We start from the raw sequence: 19,553 nt of genomic DNA, 5'->3' as shown, positions 1-19,553 counted from the left end.
CTTCTCCAGAGTTGACTGACAGACCTGTGAGGGCGGGATCTGTCGATCACGCCGCCGCTGACGGATTGTCTGATCTCAGCGCTGTGGCTCCTGGGGTTCTGCTTACAGAACCCGATACGGGACCGCACTCCCTGCCTTCACAGCCGGTTCTGTCTCTGGATGTGTCGGGACCCTCAGGTCCTGTCACCCCCACTCCGACTCAGCGGGTCGGCTCTGGATTTCCGGATCAGTTCGAGTCGACTGGATGTCATGGTTTTAATTGGACTCGCTCAGATGCTGTGTTTTTACCTACAGTAATAGAAGCACACGCGACCTCACTGCATGTTTGTGAGAGCGGAGTCGTGAGTCTGCAGACAGAACAGCCATGGGTGTTTGTGCGTGGGCAGGTGGAGAGGAAAACATCCCGCGATCCATCATCCAGTTCCTTGACCCTGCGACGCCAGCAGCCGCCTCCGTCCCCTCCCCCTTAATAATGTAGCGAGATAAGACAGCCCCACCCATCCCATAATATCACACATGGAAGGTCACACAGCGACTGCAGCATCCAGCCACTGGGCCTCACACACACACACACACACACACACACACACACAGATGGAATTCAATTTCGTCACAGCAAACTGCTTCTCACAGACATTCACGGTCCCGCGTCTCCACTGTGAATGGAAATTTCACGGTGTTAAGAGTCTTCCTCTGGTTTCAATAAGACACATAATGACGTCTCTGACTCATCACAGACTTGTGGACACATCGTGTATCCTAAAAGGTCGACAGAGACCAGGTTTAACCAGCGGAGGACAGAGGACGTGTTCACAGGAAGCTGACGCTGTTGACTTCTGCTGCCGCTCCATCCTTCAGGCCTCTGCCCTTCATTGTAATGTGGCGCTAAATGGCCGCTGTAGCACAGAATGTGATTTCACAGACCGAAGGGAAAACAGACGACGCCTTCAAGGCACAGGACGAGACGTGATTGAGTTTCACGCTGCTTTGACTTGTTTCGAGCAAACAACACGAGTCCAGCTCAAATTGGACCGTGTCGTTGGACGTCACCGACCCAGAACACAGGCTCATGTTCAGACACAGAGTCTAGCGTCGCTCTGTGGATTATTGTTAGACCCCGAAGACGACACCTAATCATGAAGCTCCCGCCTCCACTGAAAACAAGCGACAGCACTGATGGAGCGATAGCATCTAAACCTGCGCAGGACACAAGCAGCTTAAGTTGTAACTGAACCCTCATCATTTCGCCGCTTCGGCTGTGGATTCATCGACGTTTTAGCTTTTATGGCAACGGCTTCTCTCATTAAAAGGTTGTTTGAATGTCAGCATCAATTCCTGAATTACCAGCATCACAATCATTACATCTCATTGCTTCCCTAATCTGAGCTCATGGGTTGAGTCACTTCAGTCACTAAGACATTGATTGTGTTGTGAGCTCCATCAGCTCCACCTGCCAAACACCAGCTCATTCACATTCAGCCCTAAAGGATCCATCTGCACCGACTTCTGTTGTAAACCTACATTTATTCTGAGTCATGTTTGTGCAAACGGTGCGTAGCTGAAATTAAAAACTGTCAGGAGCAAACATCCAGACCAGCAGAGCACTAAAAGCAATCTTTGTTTCCCATTTACATGCAACTCACTTGATTTATGACCACAGCAAATCCAGAGGCTACAAACTCTCATTATTTGCAGCCCAAGCGTTCTCCCATGACGGACACGAGTACACGCTACGTACAGTCGACGTGTCAGTTCCCACATTCATTAAATCATCTTTTTAGCAGCACAAGCGTCGAGAGGCTGCAGGCGCTTGCAGCTACTTGTGCAGAATGACTGGCTCTCATTAGACGCTGCAGCCCAGTCGTCAGGCTGCTGTTAATGTGGAGGCGCGGTTCAGCGTGAGCCGCTCCTGCCTCGTAGCCAAGCTACTGATACTGCAGCACAGACAGAGGCTCTGAGAGCTGATAAATCATGGAAACACCTACTTTACACTTTAAAAACCTGCAGAATTTCCTCCATTTCCCCGCGGCGAAGGCATCAACATGCAGCCGAGGCTCCAATCAGGACTTAGTGCAGCTGCTTTGGAGTCAAACACAGATTCGTTACTGTAAAACACGGCGCGAGCGGGACGCGCGGCGCGAGATGCTTTGTCCCTGGAGCCATTATGAAAGCAAAGCCGTTTAGTTCCACTTGTCATCTGCTGAGTTGGAGCCTAGAACATGGAAGAAGCCCCACGTGATCCACGGCTCTTATTATTCCAGTCACTGCTGACATTCGTTGTTTCCTCCTGTGGAAGCTGCTGAGCACAGACACCATCTGCCCTCAGACACCTGTGGTCTGTGAGGACGGCTGCTTCACCAGCTCCACCTGTTCAGACCCAAACCAGCTCTGAAAACATCCGTCACAGCATTTAGTGGACGAGCGGAGGAGAAGCAGCTCCTAAAACCGTCAGGACAAAGTGCCAGGAACAAAGACGGAACCAGGAGCCGTCCAGCGAACCACCACTTACAACCTGCCAAGTGCCAGAGTTCCATAAAACCAGCATCAAAGAGGCTTTTAGCAGCGCCGGACACTCAGCTCCTCATTAGCGCCCACTCTTCATCTTCCGCAGCTTCTAATTTGTGCAGCTTTGGTTTGGTGCTTTCGGCTCTGAGCAGGTTTGCTTTTCTGCACAGCCTTCGAACTTCTGCCTTTGACCTCAACTGCTGCTTTGAAACCTTGATCATCAAAAACCAAACAGCGACTCAGCCTCAGCGACTTCGCGAATTCTTCTGTGACTTCCCCCAGTGACTGTCCTCATGCACCTTGCAGTTTCCACATATACAGTATGCATGAACGCCCCTGAACGCATCAGAAGCCGAGGACCAAGTGCTGGAACGTGACGGAGCAGCTCGGACTTTGGTGCAACATCTTCAATTAGTCAGACTGAAGAAGTCCAATTTAGAAGTTGTCACACAGAAGAGAGATGATGGCCTTTAATGAGACATTCAGGGAGCGTAGGACTGTATGCTATCAATAAAACATCCAGAGAACATCTAACATCTGCAGCCATTTAAAAGTAAACCAAAGACGGAGGACTGAAGAGTTCCACTATTAGGACGAGCTGCTGGTGCTCAACTGTTCGTCACCTGCAGACTCAGCTTCACGTCGCGACTCATTACGTCTCCCTGCACTCACTCTGGAGCCAAGACAGAGGAATGAAGTGTATGAATATGTTAAAGGGAGGAAAACGGCTCAGCTGCATTTTTTGATTCAACACTACATTTAAAGGGACCTTTGTAAAGATGTGTAGCTGCATCAGCACCGACTCTCAGGTCTCAAATCAACAGGTTTGATCTGCTCGCGTGTCAGGTTGTTTCTGCTGCGTTGGTACAAACAGGAAGAACAAGGTTCATTAGCTGTAACAGACAACGCCCTGCATCATTAAATACGTGGTGAATATTTAACACTTGGCCTTTGGTGCTGTACTGCATCAACGCTGCACCTCAGCATCTGTTTGAGGGAAAATTCCACATTTCAGGCTCTGCTGATGTGATTTTATTACGGTGCAGGAAGCCTTTAACTCTTGTGCGAACGGTAAATATTATCAGTTGTGTTACTGAAGTGAAGCTGTGCTGCTCACTCAGACCTCTAAATATCTCTGTACACTGGCAGCAGCTTTATTTTCTGCTCCTGTAGCTGTGCAGTTATTTCTCTCCGCGACAGGCGCACACTCGATCTTTGCTCAAATGCCACCGTGCTGCACTGCCGGTGATGAGAGCGGCGACAGCGGCTGAGCAGGACTTCTTAGTGAGGTCTCATATCTGGTGCTTTAATTCATCCATGAGCCGCAGCAGCTGCAATGCAGAGGGCTGCTGTGAAAAGGCACCAGACCGCTGCTGATGACAGGCAGTCATTAGTTTATGGGCACAAGCGCCGCGCTTCACCCATCGACTCCAACCTTTGTTCTTCCTACGCATCGTCTGCATGGAAACAACAGGGGCTTCATGAAAACGCCATGACCGTGTGCTGACGGGTTCCACACTGACAGTGAATAAATACATGACGCTGCACAGCTTACGCTCAAGCCTTAAAGCGACTGCGTGCGAGAGGACACCTGCCGTCTGTGGGAGGCCGAGCTGTGGGCGGGTGAGTCGGGTGAGTCGGGTGAGGCAGGAGAACGAAGCCAAGGTGAGACGGTTTCTCTGTTTACGCGCTGAGCCTTGACCACCAAAGGCCTCGCGCTGCGTTCAAGTGCGTGAGCATGAGTGGTTTGTTTGTGGCGAGGCTTTAAATTACGTTGACAGTCCACTGTCTGCAGACGACCTGGTGCTAATGAACTCAGTCATTATACAGTAACCACCGCTATCACGCCTCATTATGTGGCTCCACTACAGTTTAAGCTGCAATATGCGACTATTATTATGATTTCATACCAAATAATAGAAAACAAAGAGGTAATTACTGCCCAACACCACATTTATCACACGCAGAGAGTTCCTCATTTCTTTTAGCCTGAAGTAACAAGTAAAAATGATCAGGGCCGATGTGTTTGTGACAGACTCAGTAAGACGTGGACAGGATGTAACGGCCTGCAGGTCGGCCCAGCGAGCTGCACTCGTGCCTCCCGAGGCCCAGAAATCAGCTAATGTCGCAGACCGCTCATTCGTTGAAGAATAAGTCCAGACTAAGTCCCTGCAGTTCTTTGGAAATTGAATGTAACAGTAAAATGATGGTTTTCATTCCATTTATCTCCACACTTCTGATCAGTACAGCTGTGCACAGACACTCAGCGACGGCCTCACACTGGATCTGAGCGTTGACCAGTCCACGTCAGCACCGCGGCCACGTGTCCCCAAGACCTCAAAACCTGCAAATCACCACGTCACTACACCTGAAGACTGACCCCAGAGCAGTTTGACAGCTTTGGAAGGAGGTTTACCCCTAAAATCATCCATTACACAGAACCAGGCCTGATGTTACATCACCACCAGCTCCTCAGCTGAGTCACGTTAAAGATGCTGGGTTTGTGCTGCAGGAGGAGGTTTGAGTGGAAGAAGCAGGTCAACACAGACCCCGAGAGAAGCCAGCGATGTCTGGCATCCACGGCAGAGACAGCGAGGTGAGAGAGGAGACCTCTGGGGCGAGCAAGAGCTCCGAGGAGGAGGACTCAAACACGGGGCAGGTCCATGCGGGAGGCAGGAACAGGAGGTGAGAGGCCGGCACAAACGCTGCACAGGCACAAACAGTGACGCGTCTCTGCCTCCGCGTGCAGCTCGTCCATCTTTCAGCACGAGGAGCGAGCGAAGGGGAAACGCCACAGATTCATCCTTCAGCTCATTCATCGTCCTGCTGTCAGATTCGCCCCGAGGCTGCCAGTCACAGACAGACAGCCAATAAAGCACCTGCCCCCCCCCGCTCCCCTTCATGTCTGAGGAAACAGGCAGTTGATCCGCGAAGCCATGGGAGGAAGAGTGATGAGGCAACGCTTTGCAGAAGGTCGAGTCAAACGGAGCATCTGCCGACGGAGTCATCTGCACGTCGGCTGCTTCCATCAACGCCGCCATTAAAAAGCAGACGAGCCGCTGACGAGAGCTGCGCTTCAGCCGAACGCTAAAACAAGAGCAGCGTCAGAACGGGGGGTTCTGCTCGCCACCCACGTGTCACAGAACCGGCCCATTAGAAGCCGCTTCTCTGGCGCCGACCCACGACTCCACTCCAATGTCTGAGCAGCGAAGGCCGTGGTGCTGGACTTCTGCAGGCTTTGGCTCCGTGGGGACGGAACCGCCCTGAATCTGGGCCAGGAAAGCAGAGATTGTCCATTCTTCCAAGATTAAGAATGCAGGCGGCGCAGACTGTTGTGAATGTGGAGAGATAAGGAGCATCTGAGCAAGACGTTTAATTAACACCACGCGCCAACGCGGCCGGCGCTCAGGCTTAATCTGCAGCCGGGCTCCGACGTGGGAACCGCCGCTCTGGGCTTCAGGGGTCCGTCCCACTCAGGTTCTGCCCACTCCAGGTTCACGTTCTGCATCCACGCCTCTGCCCCCGGGGAGGAACTCCACCCGGCCGTACAGACACATGTGCTTTACATTCACGGAGCAGAGCACAGACCTCCTCGCACAGACCTCCTCGCACAGACCTCCTCGCACAGACCTCCTCGCACAGACCTCCTCGCACAGACCTCCTCACACAGGTTGGCAAATTAAGCGTGAACAGTAGCCAAGTATTCAGCAGCTGCGCTGGTTGGTTAATAGAGCTAATGCAGCGTCTGTGACAAGTCACCATCCATCACCGGCTTGTTCTCCTTTAATAAGCGTGTCACAGGCCAAAACGCTGGAAACAACATCCAGCTTTCTGTTATTATGAGTAAGAACACACTCCGCTCGTGGCTGGAGTTGAACACTAAGTCACCGAACCCTCAGCCAGCGGTCGGGCTGTTCTGCCCATGAACTCCCCACCGAAGGTTCTGCAGAATCAGCTTCCAGATGTTTGCTGAGGAGAGAAGGAATCAATAAGCCTGGAGGTCGTGAGGAGGCCCAGGTCTGCGCACAGACAGGAATCAGCTCCAGCAGAAAGTCAAGAAGCAGCCATCATTAATTCATAGACATGGAGTCCTGCTGCAAAGCTCAGACCTGTGTCCAGTGAGTGCTGACACACACACACACACACACACACACACACACACACACACACACACACACACACACACACACACACACACACACACACACACACACACACACACACACACACACACACACACACACACACACACACCTGGAAACGAAAGGACGGCGTGAAAACCAAGACCAAGAAGGAAGCTTCACCCACAGCTCCAGGAAGGAGCTGGAAACGTGTGTGTGTGTGTGTGTGTGTGTGTGTGTGTGTGTGTGTGTGTGATTGTGAATGCGTGATTTTGCATGCATGTGTGTGTGATTGTGCGTGTGTGATTGTGTGATTGTGAGTGCGCGAGTGCGCCTCCGAGCCGTTATCGTCCTCCTGCATTATTTACGAGCCTGTCAAACAACATGGAGCAGATAAGACAACAGGAGGAGCTGAGGAACTTCAGGGCTGAGATGATCTGAGCCAGACGCCGCTGAGGCCCCTGAGCCCAGAGATGCAGCGGGGGCGGAGCCACGCTCATAAGGCGACGCCGCGGGGGCGGAGCCACGCTCTCATCAGGCGACGCCGCGGGGGCGGAGCCACGCTCTCATCAGGCGACGCCGCGGGGGCGGAGCCACGCTCTCATCAGGCAACGCAGCCGTGCGGCGCTGGTTCAGACCGGCTCGGGTTCTGGGACCTCGCGGTGCTGGTGTTTAATATGCCGCCTGTGGAGCCTCGCTGTGGAGGTTATTACTGCCACTCCCAGCGACAGCCCAGCGTCAGCAGACGGAGCAGCTGCCAAGAAGCAGCTTGGTACAAATGCACTAACGCCGGCGTTCAACCTGAGGGGAGTTCATCGCCAGCGCCGGGACCCAGTTATTAGCTCTGATCCGCGTGTGAACAGCTTATGAATTATTCCCCTTTCACGCACGTCCTCATCGACTCTGCTCCTGGTTGACCTCATGCTCTCTGCTCCTTGTTTTGACCACTTTAAAGTTTCTGTAGCCATAAAAAATGAATCTGTTGCTTGATCTCCTTCAGCTGGGATTCGCACGCATTAAATATTTAACCCAAATCATTTAGCAAAAACTAATTTAAAATATATCAGGCTCTTTGCTATTCGGGCTGTTTTTCTGTTTCAGTCTGCTATAAACACTGATCAGATTCCAGAAAATGGTTCTGACCCACTGTCAACTCGGCCTTGGCAGCGCGACAGGTCACCAAGCGGCAGCTGCTCTGCGACAGACTGGCCGTCGCTCCAATGGCTCTGGATCTGTGAACGTAAAGCGTAGACCCGAGCCCCAGCGATGCGTTCGAGCTCCCGGGACGCGTCGGACGTCTTAGCGGCGTCCTGGAGCGTACGGGTCCGTTTCACGTCTGCAGACAGCAGCACGTGCCGATAAATAATAACATTGTAGAAGCTCAGAAAGCCAAGCTTTAACATGTGTCATTAAACTTTGAAGGTCTGTGTGAACAAGAGCCAGAAGCGTCAGTAGCTTTGATGATGCCGAGCGGCGCGGTGCTGCTGGAGGGCTCCGCATCCTGAGCCCAGCGTTTGAAGTGGGCTCGCCTGGATCTGTGGCCCAAACTCCCTGCCCACGTTGGTCCAGCTGATGCTGCAGCGTCAGAGCCGTTTGGCTCCACTCAGGCAGAAGGTCAGCGAGTAGAGCTGAATAATTCAACCACCCGCAGCCAGAGCCGAAATATCAAATATCTCAACATCAGCGTGATTCAATCAGTGAGTGTAGAAGTCAAGGCTCTGCTTCTACGTGAACCATGCAGCTCGTGCATCTTCGTTACTGCGTCACACAAGGCACTGGTTCTGGTCACACAAACGGCCTGAAACACTAATAACCTGTGCTGGAGCTGCAGCCGCAGCTGCTCCATAACAGGTGGTTAATGAAGGCGGCGCCGTTCTGCGTCCCGCTGGGTGAATGGTGGCGTTAGCAGCACGGCCCAGATGTGCACGGGCTGCGGCGCTGGTGCCTTTACAACCATGACCTTCCACTGTGACGGCGAAGGCAGCACGGAAGCGCTCTAATCAGTAGCAGCAAAAAGGTCCAGTAAACAAACCCCAAACAATTACCCGGTTGTTATTGGACTCCCAACTCTGCGACGTCCTGAATAACACGGAAAACGAAGTGCAAATAGTCTTTGTCGTCGACTGGCCCCTTCATTTTCAATAAGAGTTGTTTAATTCCCTCGTGCTCCTCGGAGGAGGAGAAGGTGCTTTCCTGCAGTGGGCACTCATTGATTTGCTGCACTGTTTCACTAATTAGGAAACCACAATGCATCTGGAATGATTTGTTCTTGACGTTCACAAAGAGACGCCACAAACGGCGGCGGCGCCGCGCGGGAGCAACACAATTAGCACAGTAACAAGACAAAGGTCTGGACTCAAACAGGAGCTGGAGGAGGAAGACAAAAGTTCTGTGCTGGGGCTTAAAGGGCTGCAGGACATCAAGTATTCATGCAATGCATTCAGTACAGTACGTGTGCAGCCTGTTACAGTGAGGAGTGAAGTCTTACATCACCAGCAACAGAGGCATCAAGGAGAAACCAGCCGAGAAAGGTCAGCGCCTCCGTTAGCGCCGCGTCGCAGCCGCCGCCAGAAACACGTGGAGACAAGGAAGCGCGTCGCATCACGAGGGACGACGCAATCAGACAAACGGCCTTTGGTTTTAATTAGCGTGGCTGCATTCACACACGGATCAGCTCAGTCTGAGGGAGCGCGGAGTCGGAGGAGGCGACGCTGCAGCCTGGAGCGTGTGATAAAGGCATGAAGGCCAACAGCAGCCGTCTGTGGGACCGGGGCGACGGTGGGACGCGCTCCCTCAGCCCCTCACCCCCGCTGGGTGAGGCAGGGAGGCGGCTCCGAGGCGGGTGAGGGTCCGGCCCCGGACCCAATGCTGAGAAACGCATGGAAGCGAATGACGCCGATCGACTTAAATCTGAGAGCCTGCGTCAGCATAATTTGACTCCTGCAGCAACAGTCTATGAAGGAATAGAAGCTTCCATCTGCATTCATGGAGCAGCTGCAGCTCAGTCTGTCAGCAACAGACACAGGCTACGGGAAGTAAAGGAGCTGAAGCAGACGCGGCAGTCGTGATGAACCTACGATCCTGTGGTCAGATGTGAGACGACGCGTAGCTCAGACCAGCAGAGCCGTCACACGGACCAAGCAGCACAGACGTGAACAGGCTGCAGCCACGCGAGCCCAGGAATGACTCCGTCTCCGTGATCCAGTGTCGTCCAGCGCGACCTTGCAGCTGGACGCCGTCGACCTCAGCGCTGGAGCCGAGTGGTTCCTGAAACCATCGGAGGCCAGGACGCACATGGATCCTGGCAGCTACTTTGCACTTTATTTATCCTTCGTTACGCGGGAGAAGCACTTGGCTCAGCAGATGGATGCTGACTGTTGCCATGGAGACGCGTAACTTCGTGAGCCCCGTCAGTAGTTTATGGGCAGAGCAGCTTCACACCCACAAAGCATTCAGAATTAACCTTCATGTGTAATTACATACTTTAAGCAGAGAGAAGTCTTATGGACCGTTATCGCAGAGTCAGTCATCTGGTCCTCAACAGGAGGCCATTAATAAAAAATAGAAAGAAATAAGAACCTGCTCCTCTTTGGGGACCAGCGCTTGCTGCCGTTCCATCAGTTGTGACCTCCAGTGCCCTGAAAATAAAAATGACTTTGCCTGGACTGAAAGACGATGACTTTCAGATTCCAACTTCATTCAAACTGTTGTCTATTTATGTGCAGATTGGCGGCGCCGGCTTGGCTTCCACTGGGACTCTCACCCTCTTTCCAGGAGCAATTTGACCAACGATTTCCTCATGAAAAGCGTTTCAGAAATGAATGGCAGGAGCAGATGCCCTCGTCCAGCCTTCGAGTGAGGGGAGGAGACACAGGACACAGAGGCATCGCTTTAAAAAGCTTGCTGCACATTTGAATAGGAAGAACTGGATCCACTGTGGATTAGGAGCCACTGTTTACCAGCACTGGAGCCTTGTTTACTGGATGATGTACAGAAGCACAAGAGCAGAGCTCAGAGGCTCAGTGGAACCAATCAGGCTGTGGACACAGTAAATGAAAGGTTTTCAGTAGGGCTCATCCAAACAGTGAGCGGTTGCTACGCGGCGACCATTAAACAGCCGCTGTGACGACTCCACACGTCCAGTACACGAGACCGCTCAGGTTCTGGGTCCAGAAGCTGTGGAGCGGCGCTGACCGTGTTCATCAGCAGCTGGATTAACACTAACGATCACCTGAGCGCTCAAACCAGAACCTCCTGGTGCCGTCGCCTCCAGCTACGGTGAAAAATTAAACTTATACACTACAATCATGGAAGCGCCGACAAATAAAGGTGGTTTCAAAATAAAAGCCCATCACCTTACTCCTGTTAAACGGACTTGAATTATTCATGCTTTAACCTGCAGGCAGTGTTTTCATGTTGTAGTTGGACCACGAGTGGCTTCTGCCTCATGCGTTATTAATTCATTAGGACACGGTAAAACACAGCAGTGCATATTTTATAAGACAGCGATAGCCTGCTGCATTATTTACATATAAACCCTATTAAAGCTGTAAGTGAACACCAACACTCCTACAGCAGCCAATTAAAGTCTCCACTACGTTGGTGCTTTAAATCTGACCTCTAGTCTCTCTGGAGAGCCGTCAGTGAGTGAGAGCCTCTCCGGCTCCAGAGAGTTCTGCTCAGTTCAGCCGTGGGCGCAGAGGTGGGTCGCAGCGATTCAATACGCCGTGTTCACAGACCTCCATGGCTCAGGAGCGACGGGACGTGTTTATGGAGCCAACGACGCCTGCAGTTCATTGAAAGCAGCCTGAGGATGGAGGTGGGCCGGGCCGGGCCGGACCGGGCCGGGCCGGACCATTCACCAGCAGCAGCCTCAGATCAGAGCAGACATTTACGATGACAGGGCTTGAAAGCAAAGCGCTAACGAACTGGCACCTCGTTTACAACAGCTTCTGCTGCACCACAAACCCGAGAGAAGCTGGAAGCAGAACGCAGCCAAACAGCACCGAAAAATCAGTGCAGAGTTTAAAGATGCAAACTCAGCAAAACGCTGAAAGGCGACTGAGACGACGCCACGAAAACAGGAAGTCAGAGACAAATCAGACGAGAGGTGAGATGGTGATGGGGGACAGTCTGAAAGCAAAGACAAACCTGGTGGCAACAACTCAAACCAGACACTCAGGTTGTTGAGCAAAAACATAGAGGCCATTATAGAACATTAGCTGTTCCTTTATTTGCTCTGTGTTTGTTGAGCTTAAAGCACCTTTAATTTGAAGCCAATATGAAAAAAGCTCATCTTCCTGCGCTGCCTCGTCCACGATTACAGAGGCACCGTCAGGGAGAGAGAACCTTAATTATTTACCTCACTACATAATCAGCGGATCCGCTCTCATCAGGACTCAGGACACGTTGATTCCTCTCAAACCAAGGTCGTCGGCAGCTGAGCGAGAAACTTGTGAAGCAAATACTAGACGATGAAAAAAGGGAAACAGGATTTACTCTGACAAAAGCCTGTTAATGTGATCTGAGCCCACGGATGCTGCTCTCGGCCTTGTTTTACAGCCCCCCCTCCAGAAAAACAACATTCACAAGCCTTGAACTGAGCCTCCGTCCTGAGACGGACGCCACATAAATATGTAGCTGCACTCACACACCAGAGTTCCAGCCTGTGTGAAGCGCTGCCGCTGCGTCGGACTCTGCGGTGGTGAAGGCGCCGACCTCACATTAAGGTGGTGGCAGCGCGTCAAGCGGCTCCTTCAGGAAGCAGCTCCCAAACAAAGAACCGGACCGCCGGCGCCGGCCGCTCGGCGTCACGCGTGCTACCTGGAACAGCGGGTGGGCGTCAACTCTGTTTCTAAACTTTCAGCTCGGTTTATTGCCGTTTTAGCCACGGATAGAAACCAACTCCCAGTCTGTGGCCGACAGGAAGTAAATAATTGCTGCAGTCAAGTCAGAGTCACCACGACACAGGCCTCACGCCTCAGCCTGGTGCCAGGTTAGTCACCTGCCCACCACCTATAATGGCCGTCAGCAGCGCAGCAGGACGAGTAGCATCACCAGGAGGACGAGCGACAACGCTCCACAGTAACACTCGTTACGGCGTAGATGAACGAAAGGCGCCGCGTGACGTACCGGCGGCGAGGAAGCAAAAAATAGCCTGGAATGTTGAGCGCCGGCGTGGACCGGCTCGGCCTGAAGCAGCCATGAATCACACCGCTGATTGATTGAGCAGTAGCATTTCCATCTGAGTGAACAAAGGATGTTCCCAAAGTGGCAACATTAGCAAATTAGAAGGGCTTTAGGTAGAACTAAAGAGACTTCCCAAGCAAACGGTGCTCATCATCCCATTAGCTGCTGGACTGAGGTGGGCACAAAGCGCTGCGAGCCAACGGCTGCAGAGCTGCTATTAAATCAGCCCCACGCGCGTTGCTCCATGAACGGAACCTCCTCCACGAGGCCGCGGCCTTTGAGCGCGTCAACCGGGTTCCTGAACGCAGCGCGTGCTGTAAATGTCAAGTCCCTCATTCCATCTGAATGAAAGGCCGGCTCCATTTCACCGGCCAACGGCGCCGTCCATTCAGCAAATGCAGAACGGCGCCAACGCATTACACTGTGGAATCAGGTCAACTAGCAATAGAGAAACAGCATCGGATGCACTGGTTGAACAGCGCGGCTGCAGGACGTCAGGACTAGAACACGACTCGTCCCTGAGAAACCTCCGCGCTCACATCCTTGGACGGAGCTTTTCAAAGGGGTCGCGCTCTGCAAAAATGAAAAGAATCTCACTTGTTCATGGTCAGAACACAAAAGTACTCGCTTTCTACAGCACGGTGTGTGATGCACATTGAAGAACATCATGTCAAATGGGTCCAGACAGAACCAGGACCATACGTTACATAAGCCCAGATGTGAAGGAGTGCGGCAGCATCCAGATGTTTAAGACGGACTCTGACCAGTAGCTCCACAGAGCCTCGTGGGCCTGCACCCCCCACTGGGCCCGCGTGGGGATTCGGACCCTGCCTAATTGACTGCACTGCATTCACAGACGCACTGTAGTCGCTCAGCGGCGGTGAAGAAAGGAGCTCATCTCTGAGAAGGAGCTGCATGGCGCCGAGGAGGTGCCTCCCTTCTCCAAAGCTCCTCTAGCTACATTCAGCTCGGATCAGCGCTGAGGAGGGTGCCGGCGCCGGCTGTGGGCTAATAGCCTGCAAAGTCAGAGATGCACAGTGGCTGCAGGGTAATAGGCAGCGGGGGCTGAGCTGAGCTGAAAAGGAAGGAAAAGGAGGTAAGTGAGCAGTGGAAGCGGCCACACAGGGAGCGCGACCGCCGTCCCCGGCGCTGCTACAGGTGAACGTCCCCCCCCCTCCCCCCGGCCGCTGCTACAGGTGGACGTCCCCCCTCCTCCCCCCGGCGGGTGCTGCTCCCAGGTGGACGCCCCCCCTCCCCCCGGCCGGTGCTACAGGTGGACGTCCCCCTCCTCCCCCCTCCCCCCGGCCGGTGCTACAGGTGGACGTCCCCCTCCTCCCCCCTCCCCCCGGCCGGTGCTACAGGTGGACGCCCCCCCCTCCTCCCCCCGGCCGGTGCTGCTCCCAGGTGCCCTTGTCTCCGAGCACTACATCAGTTGAGGTTACAGGTGCAGCAGGCAGATCCCCGGCCTCCTCCTCCTCCTCCTCCTCCTCCTGGAGCCACATTAATCCTGATGCAGATCGGCAGCGACAGCCTGACCCCTGGTTGCTTCGCTTCAATTCCACAACGTTGTGCCGACCGTCCTTTTGTTTGCCGCGTCTTCCTGCTGCTGCTGCTGCTGCTTTACATGCTCTCTGACACATATTCAAGTATCTGATTTGGCAGCTGGGATAATCCCAAGTGAGGGATTAGCGACACCTGACCCAGCCCGAGACGCGACACTCTGCCTAGACGGGCGCTGCGTGGACTCCTGTGAGCGGAGCAGCAGGCGACTCGGCAGCGGCTGGATTTATCTAAAACCCCAACGTGTCGGAATTATTATGCAGAGATGTTTTCCTTTTCTGCTAATAAGACACAGTCTGCGTCTGGCGCTTAAGCCGCATAATGTGCCATGTCAGAGCCACGTCCTGCTTTTCAGTCTGCTGCTCGCCCCCTGCGCCTCCTCTGACGCTGCAGGAGTCGAAGGAGGCGTCGCGGCCGCACACGTGCACCGGTCCTGGTTCGCTCAGTCTTTGGCTCGTTGCTTCCTGATCACAGCTACTCACAGGCGATGGGACTCGCCGCCGGCAGCGATGACCCTCAACGAGCAGCTTGATCACCTATTAAATCCTCACACGTGGAAGACGTGGCTTACTTTCCCTCCCTTTGCTGCGAGCTTTAGCCTCTCGTAAGCTCAGATTAATGAAGGCAGCTGTGGCCGCGTCCCCAAACAGAGCAGGTGGAACCCTGTGCATCACATAATGAGGAGACGCAGCGCAAGTCTGGACGCCTGGTTGCCAGACGCTGATAATGTAGCGCTGAGCTCATTAATGCTGATGTGTGCATAGGTGTGAACTCCAGATCTGAGGACACGTCGCAGCTTTGACTGCGCGTGGAATCGAACCCGGGACCCTGCAACGTTACTGCTCTGGTTTAACATCACAGCTAATGTTTGTTGCAGCTCCCTGTATGAAGCAGGTTAGCCGTCGAGCTAACGGCGCTAAACGCTGCTTCCTGTGACCTGCTGACGAGGCCGTGACCTTCAGGTCGTCAGATTTAGGAGAATAACAGGCCTCGACAGCGATAGGCTGAGCAGATCAATGAGCTCAGGATTTCTGTGCTGCGCTCTGATCACCTCTGTCAAGTCGTCTTTCATCCAGTTTTCCGTCTCTTTGCCGGAACAAGGTCAAATAAAAGAGCTAATTTAATTCAGCTTTCTTTTAATGTGTCCTTCAACAATTGATGATTTAAAAATAAAACCGTGCTGCTTTTTTCCTCCCACTGAGCTCACGACTGTCGGACACGTGCTCCCTCCTGGCGCCGCCGTGCATTCGCCAAATGACATATGTTAGCTCGCCGTGCATCGATTAGCTTTGACACAGCGACATCCTGCACCTCGGCCTCCTCGCCTCTCTCCTAGCTCGGCTTCCTCCCTTCCTCCCTCCCTTCCTTTCTCCCTTCCTCCCTCCCTCCCTCCCTCCCGCCCCCCCTTTCCTCCCGTCCAGTAACCTCCCCCTCCCCCATCTGACTTCAAGCTACTTGTCCCATAGTTTCCTCTCACAATGACGCCGGCCTCCATCAGATACGCTGAAGGGGAGTGTGGGTATGCGAGGGAGGGGCCGCGGGAGGAGGCGGGGGAGTCATGTCCGAGCGTGATGAAACACACCTAGGGATGAATGCAGGTCCATTCATCTCCTTGTTCTCAGGCACCCGTTCAAAGAGGCTGATGAAGCGCCGATAAAGACGACGGAGGGAGAAAGAAAAGCCTCCGCTGATATGAACGGTGCAGAGAGAGAGGGGATATAAGACGGAGGAAGGAAGGAAGGAAGGAAGGAAGGAAGGAAGGAAGGAAGGAAGGAAGGAAGGAAGGAAGGAAATAGAAAATGAGTCTGGAAAGATTCATTAAAAAGCAGGGAATGGAGCTGATTTAAAGTAAATTAGATTAAAGACCAACATATAAGGACGGAGGAAGAGAAAGGAAGGTGGGAAACGCTAAGAAAGGGTTAAAGCTAAAGGAAGGAGACACAAACAGGAAACAAGTCCAGCCGATTCACAAAAAACACCCAAAATGGCTGAGCTCCTGTAGCCTGTCGCAGCCTTCAGTGGAGATGATGTCACTGCCTCACACCGACTCAATCACACACTCACCAAGAGCCGGAGTTTCAACAACACTCGGGGATTATGTGAATGAAACGAAGGACTCAGACGGCTTAGTGTCACAATTAAATATGTACAAAGAGACAGCGGGCGAGAGAGGAAGACTGACAACAGGCAGAGAGAGAGAGAGAGAGCGGGCGAGCGAGCGAGGAAGACTGAAAACAGGCAGAGAGAGAGAGAGAGAGCGGGCGAGAGAGGAAGACTGACAACAGGCAGAGAGAGAGAGAGAGCGGGCGAGCGAGCGAGGAAGACTGACAACAGGCAGAGAGAGAGAGAGAGAGAGAGAGAGAGAGAGCGGGCGAGCGACGCGGACGGACGGCGTCAGCCTCCTAACTCTCTCTGCTCGGCCGCCGCGAGCTGTGATGGATTGTGGGAAGTGATGACACATGACAACTGGTGCTGCTGGATTCAGAAGCGGCGCCGAGCAGGTGGTCGGCTTCTCCCAGCACCGACCGCCGCCGCCATTTCCTGCCGGCTCCCTAACAGGCGCCCAGATGCTGTGGAGCCCTGTTGCTTCACGATTCCCTCACTCACAGTCTGTTCAGAGTCCACCTGAAAGCGCGGCTAAAAGCTGCACTTAAGGAGGAGACGGACTAAAGCGCCACAGCTCAGGAAACGGCTGCGTTCACGGTCCAGAAACTGAAATCAGCCCTTTGAGCCTCCACCAGAACCAGCGCCTCCACCAGAACCAGCGCCTCCACCAGAACCAGCGCCTCCACCAACGCCTCCACCAGAACCAGTGGCTCCACCAGCAGCTCCACCAGAACCAGCGCCTCCACCAGAACCAGTGGCTCCACCAGCAGCTCCACCAGAACCAGCCCGGCTTCGGCGTCTCATCTGCATGTGAACCAGTTCAACGGCATCAGTCGCGTTCTGACCTTCAACCCTGGATCCAACGACACCAGCACCCAGGCGTCAGTCCAGTCCACTCATCGTTTGAGCTGGAAGCCGACCTCACAAGCAGCAGATCAGAGTTCTGGGTGACAGAACGCGGGTCGGCTTCTCGGCTCTGAGCTGATGAGCTTTCCTGCCGTTCGGATGCCAGTAAAATCTAGTGTTTGTTTACAAACCTACGGTTGAGTTTGCCATAAATCCTAATTATCTATGGACAAACTCACAGCAGCTGTTTGGAGCCGAGCCACTCAAACAAACACTGTGCAAACGGTGGAAATGGATGGAATGAGGAATAACATGGCGGATTCTAGGAACGCACAGCCCGTTAACGCTCTAAGCTTCATTCACATCACCTTTGAAGAGAGTGACCCGGGTTCACGCGACGCCTCGGCCTCATAAAAGCTGAGCGGGAGTGAATACGCAATAAGCCGGCGGCCTTTGAGGGTCTCAGGTGGAAGCCACCATCTTTATCATCACACCTTGTCTGACTTCAGCACCGTACGAGAGATAAAAGGCCTGGACGGAGCCCGGCAGCGCCGCCTCAAAATGGTGGAAGCAGGAACGCAGAGCAGCTGATCCGTCCCCGACGAGGGCCACAGGGTCACACGAGCACGTCCGTCCCCACACAGACGGACTCGGAGCGGTTCCGTCAGCTCGGAGCGAGACAGTACCGAGTCAGAGTCTGCTTTTCATCAGCGGCGCCGTGTGGAGATGTGTCAGTGTGAAGCTGTGAGCGGGGAACCGCCCCCCCACGGAGCAGGAGACGCGATCTGCGAATAGAGAGCTGACCGTCAGCTCCATTACGGGCTCGGTACCGGCTGCTGTATGGACCCGATTCACCAGCAGCAGCATGGATTCACCACGGAACCCACAGGCAGAAGGCAAACTGTTGAATCAGCCACAGACACTGAACTCATCGCTATCATTTTGACTGGTGCCTGTATGTGGAGACGTGGGGGGGGGGGGGTCTGTCCCAGGGAGTGAGCGGCTGAACACACACACACACACACACACACACACACACACACACACACACACACACACACACACACACACACACAACTGAGGGAGGACGCAGCGGCGTCGCTGAGGCCAGAACGCACATATGCGCAACGACCGGCTGTGAATTTGCAGAATGCAAATGCCTCTGCGTGAGCTCGCACGCGCGCGGGGCGGTTTTCAGACGTGTCACATCTGAATCCCAGCTGTGCGCATCTGGACGCGGGCCCGTCGTCGGCTCGCAACTTGTGCATGACTCCCGGCGTGAAAGAGGGAAAACACGGAGCCGGAGGAGCTGCGCACCGGTCCGCGCGTGTGCGCGCGCGCGCGCGTCTGGGTGAACACAGCTGCCATACGCGACCATATGGCCGTGCACGCGCATCAATGACAGAGGGGTCAAAGCCGGCTGCGTCCTGGCCGTCACAGCATCCCGCTGTGCTGCACGCACGCGCACGCGCCCCGCGCGGCTCGGACGGACGCCGCGTCTCCTCGCGCCAGCCGCCGGACGGTGAAGGGCACGGCCGGAGACAGTTGAGAGACACGGCGCAACATTTTCACCTTCAGCTCGACAGCGCAGAGACGCGCGAGGAGACGCGCGAGGAGACGCGCGGGGTCCGAAGGAAGACGAGCAGAGGTTACTCACTGCCTCCGGGAGCCCGACGCTCTTCTTCTCTTCTTTTTGCTCTCCGCGTCTTCTCTCCTTGCGCCACAATCCATGCGTCCGTCCATCCGCCGGACGCGTCCTGCGGCACAAAGCCTGGTGGAGTCTAGTGGTGCGGGGTCCTGTCCTCTGGATGGAGCGGGAACATGTCAACCCCCCGCAGCTCGAGGAGACGCAGAGAACGAGGCGCGCGCACAGTTTGGACCGTTCCTGCACTCGGCGAGGCTACATGTTGCTGCTACCGCTCTGCCCGACGCTCTCTCTCCTCTTATTTTGTTAAAATTCAGTATGTACGCTCCGTCACCTAGCAACGTGCGTCTCCCGCCCTCCCTCTCTCTCTCTCCCTCTCTCTCCCTCCCTCTCTCTCTCTCTCCACGTCTCTCCACACGTGTTGAATGCTAAACTAAGTTGCTCGTGGCGCGTTTCATTTTCATCTTTACGAGCCGTTATGTTTGTTTGCATCCGTTTCGGTCTCTGCCTCCCCCGTCTCCAGCCTCCCCCGTTTCCTGCCTCCCCCCTCTGATGGTCTCGTCTTCTCCTTCACCTCCTCC

General features: G+C 54.1%; 1 protein-coding gene across 7 annotated transcripts in view; it reads right to left on the bottom strand.

Annotated features, from left to right (window-relative positions):
- The window catches only part of grin2da (glutamate receptor, ionotropic, N-methyl D-aspartate 2D, a), an 85,897-nt gene extending 66,608 nt beyond the window's left edge, over positions 1–19,289 (bottom strand). For 4 of the 7 annotated variants that reach the window (XR_003787600.3, XR_003787602.3, XR_008696127.1 and 1 more), the window contains exon 1: positions 18,985–19,288. The gene's annotated coding sequence lies outside the window, so the exon portion shown is untranslated. Of the gene's footprint in view, positions 1–18,984 lie in introns of all 7 variants that reach the window. The other 3 variants (XM_029167698.3, XM_029167699.3, XM_029167700.3) reach the window with 2 other exon arrangements.
- Positions 19,290–19,553: the final 264 nt, after the last annotated feature.

The sequence above is a fragment of the Betta splendens genome, chromosome 11 (genome assembly GCF_900634795.4).
Source record: "Betta splendens chromosome 11, fBetSpl5.4, whole genome shotgun sequence".
Lineage (NCBI taxonomy): Eukaryota > Metazoa > Chordata > Actinopteri > Anabantiformes > Osphronemidae > Betta > Betta splendens.
The sequence above is the reverse complement of the archived record's forward strand: the minus strand, read 5'-3'. Positions and strand labels throughout refer to the sequence as shown.